General features: G+C 40.1%; 1 pseudogene; it reads right to left on the minus strand.

Moving 5' to 3' along the window:
- The window catches only part of LOC102991361 (centrosomal protein of 78 kDa-like), a 223,386-nt pseudogene extending 205,144 nt beyond the window's left edge, over positions 1 to 18,242 (minus strand).
- Between the last annotated feature and the right edge of the window lie 3,003 nt (positions 18,243 to 21,245).

The following is a 21,245-nucleotide window of genomic DNA, read 5'->3' on the forward strand; positions in this document are numbered from 1 at the left end:
TAATATGAGGTATCATTATTTATAAATGTCTCTCACTGCTTCTTAGTCTAAAACAGGCAATGACTAAGTAAAATTACAGTAACTTATTTTTGCTATGTTACTGTACAGACCCCTGTGGTACATGTTTAGGATTAGTAATGGGAATTGCCCATATTATTTTATTAAGTTTCTTTCACAGAAGCCAAGGAAAGAGCCAAGGTAAACATCTTTTTCTCAGATCAACTTTATATTGCAAATGAAAAATTTACTCTTCACTATCAGACAAGAACAGTCTGGAAGAAAATGTAGTTTTTTGGAGGAAAATACATCAGTCAAGGGACTGATAAAGAATCAGAAGAATAATCAGAGAGTCAACATATCTAAGCTGCGAATAACAGACGTTAGCATTTTAAAAAATAAATCACATGCACATACACAACTAAAACTGACCCATCAAAAATTTCATCTTCTCATCACCCTTAAGCCAAAACTAAGGTAACAGGAATACAATTCTCCCATCAAGCTTCACTGCCACTGCAATGTTGTTCAATAGGACATTTCCAAACATCTAAAAACTGACCTGGCCACAACCCCATAAAAGTCTACAGATCATAAAGAAGTGTGCTGGGATTATATAACTACGCAGAAGCCAAGTCACTAGGACATCGTTTTGACAACAAGCAGCAAACCTGCAGCACAGGAAATTCCCAACAGGAGAACGAGGCGCACACCCCTCCCTCTGGGCACGCAGGGCAGGACTGACACCCAAGGTGCTCTTCTCTCACTCTCAGCGGTGGTGCCTTTCACAGAGCAGCTATGCAGTCTCCCAAGACCACTGGGAAGGAGAATCTGGTACTGACACTATTAGCTTGCCATGAGGCCATACGCGATGGAATGTGTGTGGCCTTGGTGAGAGAGCAGAGGTTTGGGAGATGTTGCTTTATATTGGTTTTCAGGTCAGGAATTTGTACATATAGCCCACAAACAACGTTTCTTGAAAACATATGAACATTCTTGAGTATGACAGCTCCATGTGAGGGGTCAGAAATGGCAGTCAAGTTCGTTTCAGTGGGTAACAGCCGATTTGCGGACTGGAGACCACGCTTCCTTGTTTACAGACGTAACCACAAGGCTGACAGTTGTGTGCCAAATCCACACAACTACACAGTTGCATCGGGAGAGCGACCAGACAAGTTTTACATGGATTTATTTCAGAGAGGGAAATGCTTCTTGTAAGGCTCCCTCAGTTTAAAAAGCAAAAAGAATGACGATCCACCTTTCCCAATTCAACCCCTACATAGCATAAATATGATAACTACATACCTGCAACTGACTACATACATCACGAGCTTTGATGAATGGAAAGCCCCTAAAACGGTATCAAGAAAACAAAGTTAGATCTTGATGTAAATACAGCGCCAGTTAAATCCAGTTAATACAGCTATTTAGTATTATGTACAGTTTCCAAACAGAATTGTGTATAAAAATGAGCTCAAAAGAAGGACCTGGAGGGCTCTGCAACAGAGACAACTGAACAGAATTCAGCCGACTGGCTTGGTGATAACTCTCTCAACTGCTGAGAGGCCCCTTCAGTTCCTATGTTCAGGATGGTTGAGATTTCAGTCTCACTTCTTTAAATGGTGATATTAATCGTTCTCTAACTTACCACTCTGTGTGACGAGGACGGACCTCAGATTAAGCGTTTCAAGAAGAAGATAGGAAACCACAGAGTTGTTCAACTCAAGTGCAAAGACTGGGGATTCAACACTATACTTTATGCAAGAGCAATTCACATCACCATTTGCAAAAAAGTAGTTGGTTGTCCAGCAGGGATTATTAATATCAATTTAACATGAGCTCCTGAACAGATACTTTACACAGTAACTCCTTCAAGTACTATTTAAAATCAATTCTCTTTGTTTTCTTAAGCAATTGTTAACCCCCAATTTCGTGACTACTACCAAGTAAGTCACTTGAAAATCATCTACAGCAATCTATTTCACTTAGCAAGCCTAAAGCTACAGTTCAACAATTGTATTTACTGTTCTGTGACAAAAATTACTATGAACAGCTATCCCCTGGATAAGTAATCGGCTAAAGCTAGTTCGACTCACTAAATCTGATTTACTGAGTTAATAAGCCAGTTGATTTAGAATAGGTCTAATGCATATTTCTCATCCATTCTGCATTAAACTATTTCCCATGCCTAAAATGTCTTTTGTCCCATTCGTACATATCCACATTCCTACTTCTGTGCTGTAGGGCTTGGCTCAACTACACCTGCCTTTAGTGAAACTTTTCTCACCTGCACAATTGGTGATAATTTTAGTCTCCTCAAGACGCCCACGGGGTTACCTCTGTTGTGACACTTGAGAAACAACTTGAAACTCCCAATTACTTTTTGTTTTTCTTCCTGAGAGGGCTCATTAGGCAGAAGCCATGTGTGAGTTATCTTTTTTCCTCTATAGAAAGCACCAGAGGCCGCCCACATAACAGAAGTTCCAAAATAAGAATTCTGAACGACTGAAAAAGACAGGGAATGCAAGCACGTTACCTGTTCCTTTTTGCACGTTCTGCAGTACGCCACGGCCGGAAACCAGACACACCAGGTGGTAGAGGTTCAGGAGCATAACATTCTTTACCAGCAGAGTGTTTCCTTCCATTACTTACAGGTTTCTTTGCGGCCAATCCTATGTTTGACAAAGCATGAAAAGAAGGAATCAAGATGCACCAAAGGTCTACAAAGCAACTGTCACACGTGTACACTTTGAAAGGAATCAAACAGGCACTTGACAATGATGCCAAGGCCATTAAAAAGAGAGTCGTTTTGTAAAAAGGTTTGACTTAAGCCAGCATTTTTTTAAAATATAAATTCTCTACAATAACATTTTAACTAAAACAAAAGTATTGAGATGTGCAGAAATGGAAAAATAAATTTTTTAAAAATCCCGAAGTATGATACATTTTATGTATCATGCAGAAACACTCAAGTTTACGGAATCTTAGAACACCTTTGGCATTTCTGAATCTCAAGGACAGAGAAACACAGATACACCCGTGACTTCTGCCAAACAGATCTTCAGAATTAGACCAAAATTTCAATTTCAGATGAATTTTTCTATGTAAAAGCAATAAAAGTTATAAGACTGCAAGTTGCTGGGTGGTAGGTGAGTCAATGTTACCCTCCTATAAGCTTGTCAACCTTCACAGCTCGTTTGATTTCATATAGGAAACACACAAAAAAACAAATGAAACCCACTGAATAAAACAGTGAAATGTGGAGACTTATCCTGTATTTCAGTACTAAAGAGGCAAGTATCTTTATATGAAATATTTGGTTGCAAAAACTAGACCTATGTGTTAATATTTTATTTAGAACAAGCCATATATTAAAATTCACATTTAAATATTTAATTTGAATTTACTGAAAACAAACATCATAGGTTAAAATGGTTATATTTATTCTTCAAAGCTACTATATTTCATGTTATTTTATTTATTTATTTTAATAGATCTTTCTTGGAGTATAACTGCTTCACAGTTCTGTGTTAGTTTGTTGCACAACAAAGCGAATCAGCCATAGGCATACGCATGTCCCCATATCCCCTCCTTCTTGAGCCTCCCTCCCACCCTCCCTATCCCACTGCTCTAGGTCATCACAAAGCACAGAGCTGATCTCCCTGTGCTATGCTGATGCTTTCTACTATATTTTAGCAACAGTAGGATGGAGTGTAAAGTAGAGTGTATGTGGTAATATACGACAAATAGTTCATAGAGTGTAGCTTACTGATACTCACCACATGATCTTGTGTGATTTAACATGCCTCTTAAAAATATATAGGTGCTCAGTTCATTTTGTGCTATTTTATTGTGTTTTTTAACTTAATTACCCTCAAAAAAATGTCTGTATGCATGTGGTTTGTATGTGTATACCCTTCCTTTACTTTCAGAAACTGATGAATATACATTTGTGTTACAAAATTTTTTAATTACACTTTTCGTGTTAGGAGATAAAAAAAATTTCTAATAAAAGTTCCCATCTTTTTTTAGGCATACATAATTACAATATAAATGTGACACAATTCACACCATTATTTCACCCCTATGTTCACTTAGGTCTAAGTACATACCCAGCTATTGATTTGGCTTACCTCTATGTCTCCAAATAACTGAGGCAAATACAAAAAATAGCCCAAGAAATAAAATTACTCTTAAAATAGCTCAATGAGCTTGTATGCTTCAGTTACATTTCCACTTTGTTTAATCATGCTAAATAAAAAAAAAATTAATTGTTTTATTCTCATTCCATGATGCCGTATTATATACCACCAGGTACTAATATTACAGAATTCCTAATATGTTTTACATATGCATGTTTTATTTATATATATTTCCATTCCTAATATTATAGTAAAAGGCAACTTAGCTATTTTAAGAATGCTTTACATATCATATAAATTTTTAATAGTAATATGTCATTAGTGTGAAACCACAAATCTTAACTTCTTTGTATGTACTATTTGATTATTAAAATATCACTGCCTTGAAATAACAATTGGCAGACAAATCATGAGCTTTTTTTGACTTCATAAACACTCTTAACAGCTTCTATTTAATACACTATTATCCAAGGAAGTTGATTAATGGAGGATCAAAAACATACATCTTTAAGTAGAAAAAAAAGCTGTATTTATGAAGATGTTTACAATAGTTTATTTTAGGTTATTTCCAATTTTTCACCAATTTAAATATTGACCAACTCAATGAAACCTTCTGAATACAATGTTAAAAAGTATAACTGAATCATAAATTTTAAATTTAGTATGAAAAGATAAGAATGGCAAATTATATTGAAGCTATGTGGAATAATGTTTATAGACAACAGGAAGAAAAAATAAAAATGTAAACAAGGCTTGATAGGATAATGAGATTAGGGATGCTCTTTTAAATTTTTCATTGTTATGCTAATACAATACCTTTATAAAACCTAAAAATTTTGAAACAACACAGTAAAAAAAAATTGAGGTAAAATACACAAAAAAGAAAATTTATCATTTTAACCATTTTAAAGTGGACAGTTCAGTGATATTAAGTCAACAAATTTTTAAAACTTTCAGAGGGCACCTGAATAAAAGATGTGTTGTCCATTGGTGATTTTAGTATATCTGGTATAGAACTCAAGTCACCACAAAACTTTTTCTGGGAAATTGGCTGATCATAAACATAAAAAATTTATTTTGCTTTATATTAAACCTTATTGTTTTACTGTTTCAAAATTCAAATTTACTCACAAGAAAGAGTCAGTTTCATATTAGATTTGGTTTCACAAATGCTGCTCCAAAAAAAAACACAAACGACTATTTGTGACTAACGATAATATGTTCCAGAAAATAAAAAGTTAGGGTCTCTTAGAAACGATACAAACGTTATCAGTAGAAGTGAAGTATACCAAATTTATATATTCAGGAGAATGTGAAACTTACATCATTGATTGTTAAAGGGTCGTAAAAGTTTTTTTTATCACATTTGTTAACAAAATTATAGGCTTAGTTGTAAAATCCTGGGTTAACGATCATTTGGAAATTTAAATATACATTACAGTAAACATTTAGAAAATGTTTTTCTAAAATGTTCCATCTAGGTGAATAAACTTGTCTGTATAAGTCTTTTATACGGATAATACATATTTCAAGTTTTTTTTTATCATTGAGAGAAACAAGACATTACCGGATTCAAAAATTTAGGTAAGAATTTCTAAGAAAGAAGCAGGGAACAATGGGAAGGTTGGAACTAGGAAGAAATTTTGTTTCTTATAGCACAAACGGTAATTCTTCATATAAAAAAATCATTCCTCAAGAGCACCACTACTAAAGTTATCATCAAAGTGCACCCCAAATTTCAATTGCAAAGTATTAGAAGTAATCATCAACCAGGAAATATTTTCAAAATAACGAACTTTTTATGAGATCCAAACAATAATGTTGGTTAATATTAACATCTCTTTAAATTCATTTATTATATCTATATCCTATAAATTCCCAGAAGTATCAAAATAATTATAGGCCTCCTACTATGCCTGTGGTTAATACTGGCTGTTTCAATTTTAGCACACCGGAAAACATAAGGGGTATAAGTTCTAGTAGCATTCAAAACAAGAAAGAGTTACCAATTCTAATAGTAGCTTTTCCTTTTCAACCACTTCCCAAAATTAGAGTTCTCTTTTTCTGTCTAGCAGCTTTGGATGGTTCCTTCACGATGGAGAAGTTATCCACTTGTACTGAGAGAGAAATGATAAATATGCCATTTCAGTTACAGGTAATTTATGAGGGTTTGATATTCATTGGAAATTAAGATCCTTACTTTAAGTTAATAAAAGGTTTTCAATCTGCATTTCTGGGAACCTAAATTAAAGCATCACACAATATTTTCAAAAACAGAAAAGCCATTTCATTTGACTAAAAACTTAGTTTTAAGATGGCAGAAAGTACCTTGATAATTTTCTTTTAAGAAAGAAAGAAAAACAAGCCATTAAAGAGAAATTCTTGGGCTTCCCTGGTGGCGCAGTGGTTGAGAGTCCGCCTGCCGATGCAGGGGACACGGGTTCGTGCCCCGGTCTGGGAGGATCCCACATGCCGCGGAGCGGCTGGGCCCGTCAGCCATGGCTGCTAAGCCTGCGCGTCCGGAGCCTGTGCTCCGCAACGGGAGAGGCCACAATGGTGAGAGGTCCACGTACCGAAAAAAAAAGAAAAGAGAAATTCTTCTGAGAGAACTAAAACGCGTTATATACCTCTGACCTGGCACTCCTTCCATTCTGGAGACTTTTTTGATAACTGCCTTATGTTATATACCTCTGACCTGGCACTCCTTCCATTCTGGAGACCTTTTTTGATAACTGCTTTCATCACAGAATGATCTAAAGTAACATAAATTGAAATTAGAGTAATTATTTCCCAATGAGTGGCTCTTTCCATTTAAAACCAAAAGCCAACTAATTATTCCTTTTCCCATAAAATTAAATATGAAATCTATATTATGTAATTATACACTTATTTCCTCCTTTGTGTATTCTAATTTCTTCCTCAAAAACCTAAGATGCCATCCTGCAGACTGCCCCCAGTGGCTATTATTTTGGCAGCAGCAAAGGTCAACTTTAACCATTTTGCATCTAAAGTGGCTTTGGATACCTCTGGATAGAAAGTACAGTCTGAGCACTGTCCAGACACTTAGATACCTAAAGGGCATCTAAGATAGCAAATCAAAGTCCTGATATTCCCTCAAAAGCTCTCCTCCCATCAGCCCCCTTTTTCTAAGTGATACCACCCAGTTGCACACATAATCATCAACGATTTGTCTCCTTGTTACTATTTCCTTCGTACCTCACATCTAATCTATCTACAAGTCTTGTTAGCTACACCCTCAAAACACAACCTGAATTCAACCACTTTTCACTTGCTCCAAACTTCCAACCTAAGCTAAGCCATAAACATCTCATTTGGATCACTGTGATAATCTCCTAACTGTTCTCCCTGTTTCTCTTCTTTATCCCTCCAAGTCTATTCTCTATACCAGGTCACCTTATTCAGATACTATTTGGATCATGCCTTTTTCCAGTTCAAAATCCTCTACCCCTTTAGAATAATCCACATCTTTACTCTGGCCTTCAAGACTTTACAAGATCAGAACCCTGGCTAGCACCTTGACCTCATGTCATACAACACTCTTCTTCACTCAGTACTCTAGCCATGTTGGCCTCCTTGCTTTTCCTTAAATACTCCACCCACCTACATGCCTGCATACTCATGGCCTCCTTGTCCTGGAATGTGCTTACCCCAGATCTTCCATGGCTTGCTCCTCTCTTCATTCAGGTCTCCATTCAAATGCCACTTCTCCAGTGAAGCTATCCCCTAACAAACCTATACAATGGAGTCCTACCTGCCCCCCCTCACTCTCCTTACATTAAGATATTTTTGCACTTCCTACTATCTAAAATTATATTACTTACCTGTTTACTCATTTCTATCTGAACTCCTTCACTAGAATGTAAGCTCCAAGAGGGTAAGACTTTTGTCTGTCTGGTTCACTGCTTTATCCCTAGTGCCTGACCCGTATCTGGCACACAGAAGGTATTAAAAAATTACTTGTGAAACTGACAAAGTACTCCTTAAAAGAATTCACAGGTTGCACAAGAAGGAAATAATGATCTCGGTAGAAGCAGGATTAGTATCTAGGTTCACCTCTATTCAGAGTAGAGATAAGAACAATTTACAAGTATAACTCACTTTAATTAGTACATTATCTGCTAAAAAAATAAGGGAAGTACAACATTAGAAAAGTACAGTTGACTCTTGAACAACATGGGTTTAAACCTCGTGGGTCCATTTACACATGGATATTTTTCAATAAATATGTACTATCATCCTACACGATCCAAGGTTGGTTGAATCCACAGATGCGGAACCACCGACAATAAACTTATACCCAGATTTTCAACTACATAGGGGTCGCCGCCCCGACCCCCAAGTTGTTCAAGGGTAAACTGTATATGATGAGGAAAGTTAAACACATTAAGTTTTAAAAACTGTCAATACATGAACAAATTCTTTTTGTTTTGCTATGTGTTAATCAATTAAAAAAGAAAAGTGACCACATACCAACAAGTGGATTTTTTCTTATATCCAGAGCGAGCAGAATTCTGTTGGTTTCAAGGGCCTTTAGTAAAGCCTTTGTTCCTTCACTGGTGAGGCCACACTGCTGCAGGTTAAGTGCTTTTGATGAAAGACAAAATGTCACTTGCTAACTCTATACAGATTTACCATATAGACAACTCTCATTTTCTCACGTGTGGAAGGGTCCTGCACAAGACCAGTAATGGCAGGTTTGTAATTTTGGGTATGGAAAAAAACAGAAACGTATACACACACACATAACGCATAATCCAATTTAAAAACCCCTCCTTGGAATGTTCATTGCAGCTCTATTTACAATAGCCAGGACATGGAAACAACCTAAGTGTCCATCGACAGATGAATGGATAAAGTAGTTGTGGCCCATACATACAATGGAATATTACTCAGCCATAAAAAGAAACAAAATGGAGTTATTTGTAGTCAGGTGGATGGACCTAGAGTCTGTCATACAGAGTGAAGTAAGTCAGAAAGAGAAAAACAAATACCGTATGCTAACAGATATATATGGAATTTTAAAAAATGGTTATGAAGAACCTAGGGGCAGGACAGGAATAAAGACGCAGGTGTAGAGAATGGACTTGAGGACACGGGGAGGGGGAAGGGTAAGCTGGGACAAAGTGAGAGACTGGCATGGACATATATACACTCCCAAATGTAAAACAGATAGCTAGTGGGAAGCAGCCGCACAGCACAGGGAGATCAGCTCGGTGTTTTCTGACCACCTAGAGGGGAGGGGTAGGGAGGCTGGGAGGGAAATGCAAGAGGGAGGAGATATGGGGATATATGTAAATGTATAGCTGATTCACTATGTTACAAAGCAGAAACTAACACACCATTGTAAAGCAATTATATTCCAATAAAGAAAACAAAACAAAACAAAAAAAACCTCTTTTTGGATGTGCAATGGTAACCCTGCCTTTAGTACCAATAAATCATCCAACATATTTTACAATTACAGAACTGAAGAATAAGTGTATATAACCTGTGAGCAAAAAACATCACAAAATAAATCTCAGTTCATAATTAGCACGAGGGGCAGTGGCATGTAAACCTCACAGGCAAAAACTGGTGGAGCTGAGAAATGCACTGCATTCTTTTGATCATGACCTTGACACCCCATGACATACAGAAATAGCAAGCCACACATATGGATCGGACAGGATAGGATACAACCCTTACAAACTCTCACTACAGAAGAATGGACACAGGGTATAATTAACTAGCCAAATTAATACAACCAGCCAGTAAACCCACCAGTAAATCAAATGAATACAAAATAAAACAAAATGTGGTTATTCTCCTATCAGATTAAGCCAAGCCTTTAAAATGTGTATACCCTTTTGATCCAACAACTCTCTTTCTAAGAATTTAACCAAAAGAAATAGAGTTATAGCTAAGGATACATATCAGAGTACTATTTGGAACTGAAAACTGGACATAGCTTATATACAAGAATGGATAAGCTATGTGTACTGTGGCATATTCATAAAATGGAACACTGAACAGTCACAAAAAATGATGCAGTAGATGCAAATTTACTGACTTGCTAAGATGCTCATACTAAATTAACTGAAAAAAGTTATAAAATTTGGAGTAAACCCACTTGCATGAAAAAGGGAGAGGTACTCATTTTATAGTTTTACAGTTTTTAAAAGTGCTATAAGCCAGTGTTTGTGAGAGGCAGGCTTCACATCCACTCTTGGGATGGACTACAAATTGGCATAGCATTTCTGGATGGTAATTTGGCCATGTGTGTCAAAAGTCTTAAAAATATGTCACACTTAGTCATTACACATTATTCTACAGAAGTAATCCCAACAGACACAGAGACGTATATACAACGTATTCACTTTGTTTCTGACACTGAAAAGCAAACTGTGTAAATCTAATTGCAAAGAATTGATTAAACTATGGGACATCAATACAATGGAATACTACATGATACATCATTAGTGAAAAAAGCAGGAATATGAAATAGCAAGTATACTACAATTCTATTTTTGTAATCCCTATGTGTACAAATATATTTATAGAAAAAAAAAGACTGAAAGTGTCTGCACCAAAATGAACAGTGATTATGTCTGGGTATTAAGATTATAGGTAATTGTTCTCTTGTTACTCTGTATTTTCTATAAAGAATATATGCAACTCTTAGAGAAAGTTTACAAGCAAAATAAGAGCTATCAGTAAAATGAGGCTTTAAAAAAATCCTATCACAACAGTATCATGCCAAAAGCTAAGCATATATCATATTAAAAATTCAATATTTTCAATTTTAGAATTTACCTCTAAGCCATAAATCCTAAGAGATTCTGCCAAAGCATTTGCACCCATATCACCAATGAGCGTGCTGCAGTTCAGAGTGATGCGCCTCAAACCAGCCATACAGTCAAGATCAGGTCTCCTGGAACAAAGACTCTCAGCCCAGGTTTCTTCATGCCTTCTGGTAGTCTGATACTTCAAAGATTTAATGGGATGAAATTAAGATGCTTGAATAAGGAAACAGGGTGTGCCTACTGAGTATGGCTTATTATGTCAGAGATTTACACACACACGTATCAAGCATATATGCCAGGAGAATCAACCTGAGAAATTAAACAGTCAGTTCTGGTTTATGAGTCCAGTGACCCAGACACTAGTCGGTCAGTGATTAGATTCCAGCCACTGGATGACCTGCTTTTCAACAGTTATTTAAAGTTGGACAACTCAATTACAGTCTATGAATTATTTTCCTTATCTTCTAAGTCAGGGAATTGGTTCTAAATTCTATTATTACTGAGGCTCTAAATTTCATCATTCTGTCCTCCAATGGTCTCCACACACCTAACCAGGCAACCCATAAGAAAACTTTTTAATATGAATCTTATTTTTTAACAAATTGTATACACGAAGTTCTATACATATAATGTATGTACATTATAAACTACACAGATAATTTTTAAATGATACAAAGCTAAATAGGTTCAATATTTTCTTTTCCTAACTCCTAAGGCATTATTTTATTTATTTTTAAAAAATATTTATTTGTTTGTTTGTTTGGCTGTGCCGGGTCTTTAGTTGCAGCATGCTGGATATTTTAGTTGTGGCATGTAGGCTCTTAGTTACGGCAGGCACGTGGGATCTAGTTCCTTGAGCAGGGATCGAACCCGGGCCCCCTGCATTGGGAGTGCAGAGTCTTGACTGCTGGACCGCCAGGGAAGTCTCAGGAATTATTTTAAAAACTATATTTACAAAATGGATCTCACATGCTACCTAGGGTATGCACACAAACTTTAGAGGCCTGGACTATGCAGAGCCAGTTTGATGTGCCTTGGGAAAATAATGGTTTGACATTTAACCACAAGTATTGTCTTAAAGACATTCAATTCTTTATATGCATAAAATAAATTTTGGTAACAGGGAACACTGACTTTAAATGGAAAAAGTCTCATTACATTCTTGAAAAAATGAAAGACTCAAAATGCCTTTGACACGCTAAAAGGAAAATCGTTAGTGGCATTTTCCTATTAACAATAGCTTATAAAAGCTCCAAGCAGAAATAACAGCAATCACTTACACAGTGCTTAGTATATGCCAGGCATTATTTATACAAATGAGTTCATTTAAACCTCATAATGAGGCATAGATATTAAGTGATTTGCCCATGGTCAAATGCTATGAAAAGGGAGAAAGGGAATTTGAACCTAGGCCATTTGGCTTCGGTACCCAAGTTCTTGAGTGTTTTCTACCCCAGAGGTTAATGGACTTGTCCTTATAGGCTCAAAGAATTTTTCAATTTTTCAAATCTAAATTTAAACATTTCCAGCTTTCTGGGATTTACAGTTTCTGGTGCAACTACTCAACCCCACTGACGTCTGCTGTAAGTAGCCATAGCTACCATGTAAACAATGGATGCAACTATGTTCCAGAAAAACTTTCTTCACAAAACTAGGCAATGGGCTGGATCTGGCCCACAAGCCATAGTTTACCTAGACCTGATCTGCACCATCAAACTATTGAAAAGGCTTCATGTCAAATTATTAAATAACTTTAGGCCTAAATACAGTCATTATAACCACTGTAAAGTTGTTAAGGCATTATTTTTAAAACCGTATTTACAAACTGCTGATATAGTGATTTGTATTACTTTATAAACTACAGCAGCTAATAAACACTTGATTCATTTAAGTCTTGAAGACTATAATGGCATACTTTCTTCACAGTATCACAATCTAAGTTTTCAGTAACTAAAAATACATAAAAGTGTATTATGCATCTTGGCAATGTGATCTCCTCCCTGCCATTTTAGAATATAGCCCGTGAAGTCTACTATCTTAAGAGTGATAGAGTTCTTTACACCTTGACAAATAACTAAAACGAAAAAAAAAGACCACACACACAATAATATGCAGAGCCTATACATTTGTCAATCTTGACTTATTTGCTTTGCTTGAGTCAACTGGACGTTTATAGCCACATTCTTAAAATCATTAACTACAATCTTCCCAAACAGGTAACTGATGAACAGATGCATTCTAAAACTTATCAGTAACAGTGTTATTCCAGTTTACAGCAACAGTTTAATTCTTTTTAGATACTAAAACTGAATACACTGAATACTGCAAACTTTATTCCCAACCACTCAGTAAAGTACTATGTACTTTTTGAGATATAGAAAAAAAGAGAAAAACCTAAAAAGCATAAGACTTTTCCTATTTTCATTTCCAATGATACATCCCAATCTTGATGATCAATCAGCGATACACATGTCAACTATAAACCCAATATTTTATTAGGTGCTATGCAGTATACTAGAGCCATATAAGAGAGCGGACCTCAAATCCTCTGTTCCTTCAAATTGAAAGGCAGACTTCCTGACCCCTCCAGACCACTACTGGACACACGGAACACACACTAATGTTTCAGGACCCCAACCAACAGTCACCTGCTTTGTGATTACTTCCATGACACACCCCCACCAACTCCAATGAGTTTGCTGCTCCTACGGGACGTTACATGTATTCCTTTTTTAACACATACCACAGTGCATTATAAATTATGATTGCGGATACAGTTCTAAAAATTTTAAGATAATGATGACTTTTTTGCTCTTTACATCTTGCTATTTCCCTTCCCATAATATTTCTTGAAAAGAAACCATAAAAATATAGACAAACATAAAAAAAAGAAAATATACAAAATGTATGGTTTGTGGCTTAACACAAAGTTAAGTAAAATTAGTTCTGACAGTTTCCAGCAGGACAAATTTCATGGTACAAATGAGAATGGACCAAGGTTTGAGCAGGTACAGGAGACAATCCAGGCATGAACAATACCAATAAAAGGTAGATAGGAAGTGACATGGTGTGTAGGAAATCACGAAACCAGTCTGATAGGAAGAGACTTAAATAAGACTGAAACTCACTTTCTAAACCTCCATCTCCAATTGGACAATTCGCAGGACACAGGTGCACCAAAGTGGCCAATTTATTCAATCCGTTTAATGTGGAGGAAGAGTTTAAAATTTTACTGGTTTAGTTTGCCCCAAAAGTAACTATCAAATGTTTGCAGGACACAATGAAAGTTTACCTCTGTTAACACAGTTAAGTCTCTCTCTCACACAACTAGCCCACTTAGCTCCAGGTTCCTTAGCGCACCTGACGCACTTACACAGCGTTTAAGAGCTTTACACAACTGGAAGGTCACATCTTTATTTCTTATCGCAGGAACACGACTCCTGTGAACTTTATTTCTGTCAGAACCTAAAGAAAAATTATTGTAAAATGAATGATTTAAACCATACATTTTATCATCATTAAAAAGCATTTTAAAAAAAGCATCTGCTCTGTGCTAAGGATTAGAAATGACTCCTGCCCTTAAGCCTTCATTAAAGAGGGACATGTGTAAACTCAAAATTTCAATCACATGAGATTAAAAAAATAACAATTATGCACAGAGGTTCCTTTGGAGGCAGAATGTTATGTCGAAGTGATGGCTTCATGATAACCCTGAAGTAGAATCTAGAAAGATGAGGCTAGGCAGAGGTGGAGGAGGAGGTACATTAACTGCAGAGGGAGCACCTGTGCAAAGACACTCAAGGCTGACACCTACTGGGCACAGTAAATACTGCAGGTGGCGATGACTAAAGGCCAGGGGTCCAATGTGAGAAGAGACAGATATGAAAATAGAAATGCTGGCCGAAGCAAGCCTGGGAGAGAGCATGGCTTGTATCCCACAGGTGATGAGGCCCGAGGCTACCACTGGCTGAGTAAGGGTGCCTCCGCTGATTAGAAAAAGGCGCCCCGCTGCTGAAGGACCAATTAGATAAAGGGAGTGTTCACAAAAAGCTCCCCTTCCTCAGGGCCAATCAGGGCCAAAGAGCCCCATGAGGCTTGGCTGAGCACAGTGCAGACTACACGCCTCTGTGCAGAGCACACGCTGGGCAGTTAGTATGCACTAACTCTGTGTGGGCAAGTCATTAGCAGCATTATTTTAGGCATATCTTTTTATGTTAGAAGATGTTTCGAACCGAGTAGGCAGAGGAACTTAGAGGAACCGAGCCCAGCGGCCGCGAAATCACCCAGGAACTTCTGCCATAGTCCAGACAAAATGTAATATGGATGAAGAAGCAAATTTAGGAGGAGGCCAAGATCTACAAGCTGGATTGAAGACATAAAGTTCAGTGAAGGAACTCTGAAGAGAATGGGCTCTGCAATAAATTTTTCTTAAATTCAATGTAAAATATTAGGCAAAAGTAAGTACAGTGGCCTTTCAGGTCCCGCCAGCCATAATTTCTTTTGATTTCTACGTTATTACTCTGGTTAAGTAAAGTCCCTTCAGAGGTACAGAACGGTTCCTACACCTGAATAGGATGCAAAGAATAATCTGACTTCTCCTCACCAGGGGATGAGTTGAACTGTCCTTGCAGGAGAGATAACAGATGGTGTGAACCCCAGATCCTAGAAAAGGGGTCAGGCACACGATAAGTATTCAGCTTTTTGAAAACAAATGAACAATCATTTCCTCTCCTAGATCTTCATAACTTTCCTCTGCTGGCTACTTTCTCTCAGCTTATAAACGTCCTCAAATATACCCATTTAAAAAACTCTCAGACCTATGATTCTCTGTACCGTCTTGTGGGTAACCTAAGTATCTCCCAGGCCTTCAAACACCTGTCCTCCCAAAAAGCCCAGGTCTGTACCTTAGGCCCAGACCCGTCTACCAGGCCCCTCTAAAGCACTGAAGATTAAGTAAGGTCCTCTCCACACCCCCAATCCCTTCTTACTGTGCTCTGTATCTCACAAAAAGATGCAGCTGGAAACTGTCACCCACACTTGCTGCCCTCCCTTTTCTAACTGTTCACCAGGCCCCACTCATTCTGTCTCAGATCTCCAAAATCCAGTCCAACCTTTTATAACTTAAGTGGGACTCTTAGATTACAATTCACCCTGCACCCAATCAACTGCCTTCCACATGGAGGTCTGAGAGAGCCTCTAAACCAGAAGTCCATCTCACTGTACTTTAGGGTTTCCCACAGCCTTCAGGATAAACTTCCAAACTTCTGACAGGACAAACAAGGCCCCTTTCTGTTGGGCCCCACTAGGTTTCCAGTATCAACTCTCATTTCTTTCCCAAACCCGGAGTTCCACTCGCGTACCTTAGTTTTGCCATATTTTCTTATATTTCTCAAACTTGGACACACACTTCTCCCTCCTGCTACCCCAGGAGCTTCTACTTATCCTTAGAAAGGATGGCATCTCCTCCAAGAAACCTACCCTGAACTTTCCCTTCCAAGATTCTGTGCTCTGCAAAGGGGAAAGGTGGGGGGGAGGGATAAATTAGGAGTTTGGGATTAACATATACACACGACTATATATAAAATAGGTAATCAACAAGGACCTACTGCATAGCACTGGGAACTCTACTCCATATCCTATAACAACCTGTATGAGAAAAGAATCTGAAAAAGAATAAATATATGTATAACTGAATCACTTTGCTGTACACCTGAAACTAACACAATATTATAAATCAACCATCCTCCAATATAAAATTAAAATTAAATTTAAAAAAAAGATTCTGTGCTCTGTAGCATCAGAACTCACTTCTTCCAGAGCACTGACTACTGTGCTTGTGTTTACCTGCCACCCAGTAGAAGGGAAGATTACCTAGGGCAGGAGCATCATCTCCAGCAGCCCTTGGTTCTCACAACTCATTCAAGTGCCAGGATACTTTACACACATAACCTGCTTAATTAATTCTAAGGACCCACAGAAAGAGTGGCTTTTCATGTCATTTTACAAGTGTGGGGATTGCAGTTCAAAAGTAACCTGCCTAGGCCACAGAGAGCATAAGCCCTGGAATTCAAACCTTAAGCTGCCTTCACACTGGTGCTCTTTCCACTACATGATACAACTATTGAAAAAAGATTACTTTTTTCCTGAGCCCTGTTTTAATGGAAAGGAAATGAAGCGGGGATATATCCATTTCCTAATCATTTGATGTGTACTAGGCAAAATCATTCAACAGACCAGGTAAAATCTGTGCAACAATTAACGATGCTCCAAACTGTGCACAACTCATTCAAGTGCCAGGATACTTTACACACATAACCTGCTTAATTAATTCTAAGGACCCACAGAAAGAGTGGCTTTTCATGTCATTTTACAAGTGTGGGGATTGCAGTTCAAAAGTAACCTGCCTAGGCCACAGAGAGCATAAGCCCTGGAATTCAAACCTTAAGCTGCCTTCACACTGGTGCTCTTTCCACTACATGATACAACTATTGAAAAAAGATTACTTTTTTCCTGAGCCCTGTTTTAATGGAAAGGAAATGAAGCGGGGATATATCCATTTCCTAATCATTTGATGTGTACTAGGCAAAATCATTCAACAGACCAGGTAAAATCTGTGCAACAATTAACGATGCTCCAAACTGTGCTAAGTGTTCTACATTGTAGAGTCTAGAAGCATGAACACAGTGCATCCCTGTAACCGCCACAGAGACTGGGTCCTGTTAAGCCCATGCTACAGAGGAGAACACTGAGACCTAGAAGCCTTAAGGCACTAGGCCGGGGTCACCGAGCTGGCAAGAGTCCTAGGCCGCACGCCCTGTCTGGTTCACACAAACCCAGGCACTGGGCACCGGTTCGAGTGCCCACCCTCCACCTTGCACCATCTAAAACCCCACTTCGCAGCACCCACACGAGGGCCTCTGGAAGCGGGAAGTACAAACCTGTCTCGCTAAGCGGTGGCTGGAAGAAGCTCTGGATACAGGTCAGGGGCAGAGGGCGCTCAGGAGCAGGAGTGGCGCCCAGTCCATGCCGCGGAGGTGGTCGGCGTTAAGTCCAGCAGGCCCTCCCGCAGGGAAGCGTGCACGGCGGGCCGAGGCACCGAGTCCTGCAGTGCATGCAGGTCCTCACAGTGCGAGAAGAGGTCGGCCGCACTGTCCCGGCACAGCTTCACCGAGTGATCATGGCCTGAGTGCGGCCTTGGGGACGATGGCTGCGGACACGATGCCCATACCAGCCTGGGGTCCCCGGCTTGCCTCCCGGCCCCTCGTGCACCCACCGCCCGGTGGCTGTGGCCCTGCAGCATGCACAGGACTGGCGTCACAGTCAGAAGACATAGGGCCACGGGCCCCAGCTAGGCCGGACCCTCCATGCCGCGCTCTGGAGACCCTGCGTGGCATGCTGCTGGCGCCGACATCAATGACCTCCGTGCCGCGTGGTTGGGGTTTAAGCCAGCGTGCTCAAGGACGCTGCCCACTCGCTGTGCATCTGCATGCAGCCCCGCCTCCCACTTTGACTCGGCCTGAGGAGCAGGTGCTTCGAAACTAGGGCAGCGCGAAAGGTAGGCTGTGTGGAGAACTTGGGGTTTCCAAAAAGCGTTTGCAGACTCATCCACACAAAAGTGAGACCTGGTTGTATCAATGCATTTTAAAAGAAAACTCCCGCCCCGCCTCTGCAGGAGACACTCCAACGCTAGCAGGTTTGATTTAAATGCCCTTCCTTGGATCGAGGCAAGATGGAGGAAGAGTAAGACGCGGAGATCACCTTCCTCCTCACAGATACATCAGAAATACAGCTACACGTGGAACTTCTCCTATAGAACACCCGCTGAACGCTGGCAGAAGACCTCAGACCTCACAAAAGGCAAGAAACTCCCCACGTACCTGGGTAGGGCAAAAGAAAAAAGAATAAACAGAGACAAAGAATAGGGATGGGACCTGCACCAGTGGGAGGGAGCCGTGAAGGAGGAAAGGTTCCCACACACGAGAAGCCCCGTCGTGGGCAGAGACTGCGGGTGGCGGAGGGGGAAGCTCCGGAGCCTCGGAGGAGAGTGCAGCAGCGGGGTGCAGAGGGCAAAATGGAGAGATTCCCGCACAGAGGATCGGTGCCGACTGGCACTCACCAGCCCGAGAGATTTGTCTGCTCGCCTGCCGGGGCGGGCGGGGGCTGGGAGCTGAGCTTGGGCTTCGGTCGGATCCCAGGGAGAGGACTGGGGTTGGCGGCGTGAACACAGCCTGAAGGGGCTAGTGCACCACGGCTAGCCGGGAGGGAGTCTGGCTGAAGTCTGGAGCTGCTTAAGAGACAAGAGACCTTTTCTTTCCTCTTTGCTTCCTGGTGCGCGAGGAGAGGGGTTTAAGCGCGCCGCTTAAAGGAGCTCCAGAAACGAGCGCGGAGCTACCGAAGAGACAAAAGACTATTTTTTTTGCCTCTGTCTCCTGGTGCAAGAGGAGAGGGGATTAAGCGCGCCGCGTAAAGGAGCTTCAGAAACGGGCGCGAGCCGCGACTGTCGGCGCGAAAAGCAAAGACGGGCGTGGGACACTAGGGTTGCTGCTGCCGCCACCAAGAGGTGTGTGTACGAGCACAGGTCACTCTCCACACTGCCCCTCCCGGGAGCTCGTGCAGCCCGCCACTGCCGGGGTCCCGGGATCCAGGGACAGCTTCCCCGGGAGAATGCGTGGCGCGCCTCGGGCCGGTGCAGCGTCATGCCGGCCTCTGCCGTCGCAGGCTAGCCCTGCATCCGTGCACCTCCCTCCCCCTGGCCTGTGCCAGAGCCCCCGAATCAGCTGCTCCTTTAACCCCGTCCTGTCTGAGCAAAGGGCAGACACCCTCGGATGACCTAGACGCAGAGGCGGGGCGAAGTCCAAAGCTGAACACCAGGAGCTATGCGAACAAAGAGGAGAGGGGGAGATCTCTCCCAGCAGCCTCAGAAGCAGCTGATTAAAGCTCCACAATCAACTTGAAGTGCCCTGCATCTGTGGAAAACCTGAATAGACAGCGAAATATCTCAAGTTGAGGAGGTGGACTTTGGGAGCAAGATATACTATTATTTTCCCCTTTTTTCTTTTTGTTACTGTGTATGTGTGTGCTGCTGTGTGAGATTTTGTCTGTATAGCTTTGTTTCCATCATTTGTCCTAGGGTTAGACCGACCCGTTTTTTTAATAGAAATTTTTCTTCTTAATAATTATTTTTTATTTTAATAACTATACTTTATCCTACTTTATTTTGTCTTCTCCCTTTCTTTCTTCCTTTTTTCTTCCTTTCTTCCCTCCTTCCATCCTTTATTCCTTCCTTCCTCCCTTCTTACCTCTCTTCCTTGCTCCCTTCCTTCCTTCCTTTCTTCCTCCCTTCCTTCTGCCCTTTCCCACGCAATATCAAATGGTGAAAATCTCCCAGAGATCTCCATATCAACACCAAGACCCAGCTTCACACAAGGACCAGCAACGAGCAGTGCTGGGCACCCTATCCCCAACAAAGAGCAAGACAGGTCTAAAGCTCCATCCATTAGCAGAGAGGCTGCCTAAAATCATAATAAGGCTACCAACATCCCCAAACACACCACCAGACGTGGACCTGCCCACCAGAGAGACAAGATCTAGCCTCATCCACCAGAACAGAGGCACTAGTCTCCCCAACCAGGAAACCTACTCAACCCACTGAACCAACCTTAGCCACTGGGGACAACCACCAAAACCAACGGGAACTACGAACCTGCAGCCTGCAAAAAGGAGACCCCAAACACAGTAAGATAAGCAAAATGAGAAGACAGAAAAACACACAGCAGATGAACGAGCAAGATAAAAACACACCAGACCTAACAAATGAAGAGGAAATAGGCAGTCTACCTGAAAAAGAATTCAGAATAATGATAATAAAGATGATTCAAAATCTTGGAATTAGAATAGACAAATTGCAAGAAACAGTTAACAAGGAACTATTAAAGGCACCAACATTCGAATTATAGGGGTCTCAGAAGAAGAAGAGAAAAAAAAAGGGACAGAGAAAATATTTGAAGAGATTATAGTTTAAAACTTCCCTAATATGGAAAAGGAAATAGTCAATCAAGTCCAGGAAGCACAGAGAGTCCCGTACAGGATAAACTCAAGGATAAACACGCCAAGACACATAATAATCAAACTGTCAAAAATTAAATACAAAGAAAACATATTAAAAGCAGCAAGGGGAAAACAACAAATAACACACAAAGGAATCCCCATGAGGTTAACATCTGATCTTTCAGCAGAAACTCTCCAAGCCAGAAGGGAGTGGCAGGACATATTTAAAGTGATGAAGGAAAAAAACCTACAACCA

This window comes from Physeter macrocephalus, chromosome 12, assembly GCF_002837175.3.
Source record: "Physeter macrocephalus isolate SW-GA chromosome 12, ASM283717v5, whole genome shotgun sequence".
Taxonomy (NCBI): Eukaryota; Metazoa; Chordata; class Mammalia; order Artiodactyla; family Physeteridae; genus Physeter; species Physeter macrocephalus.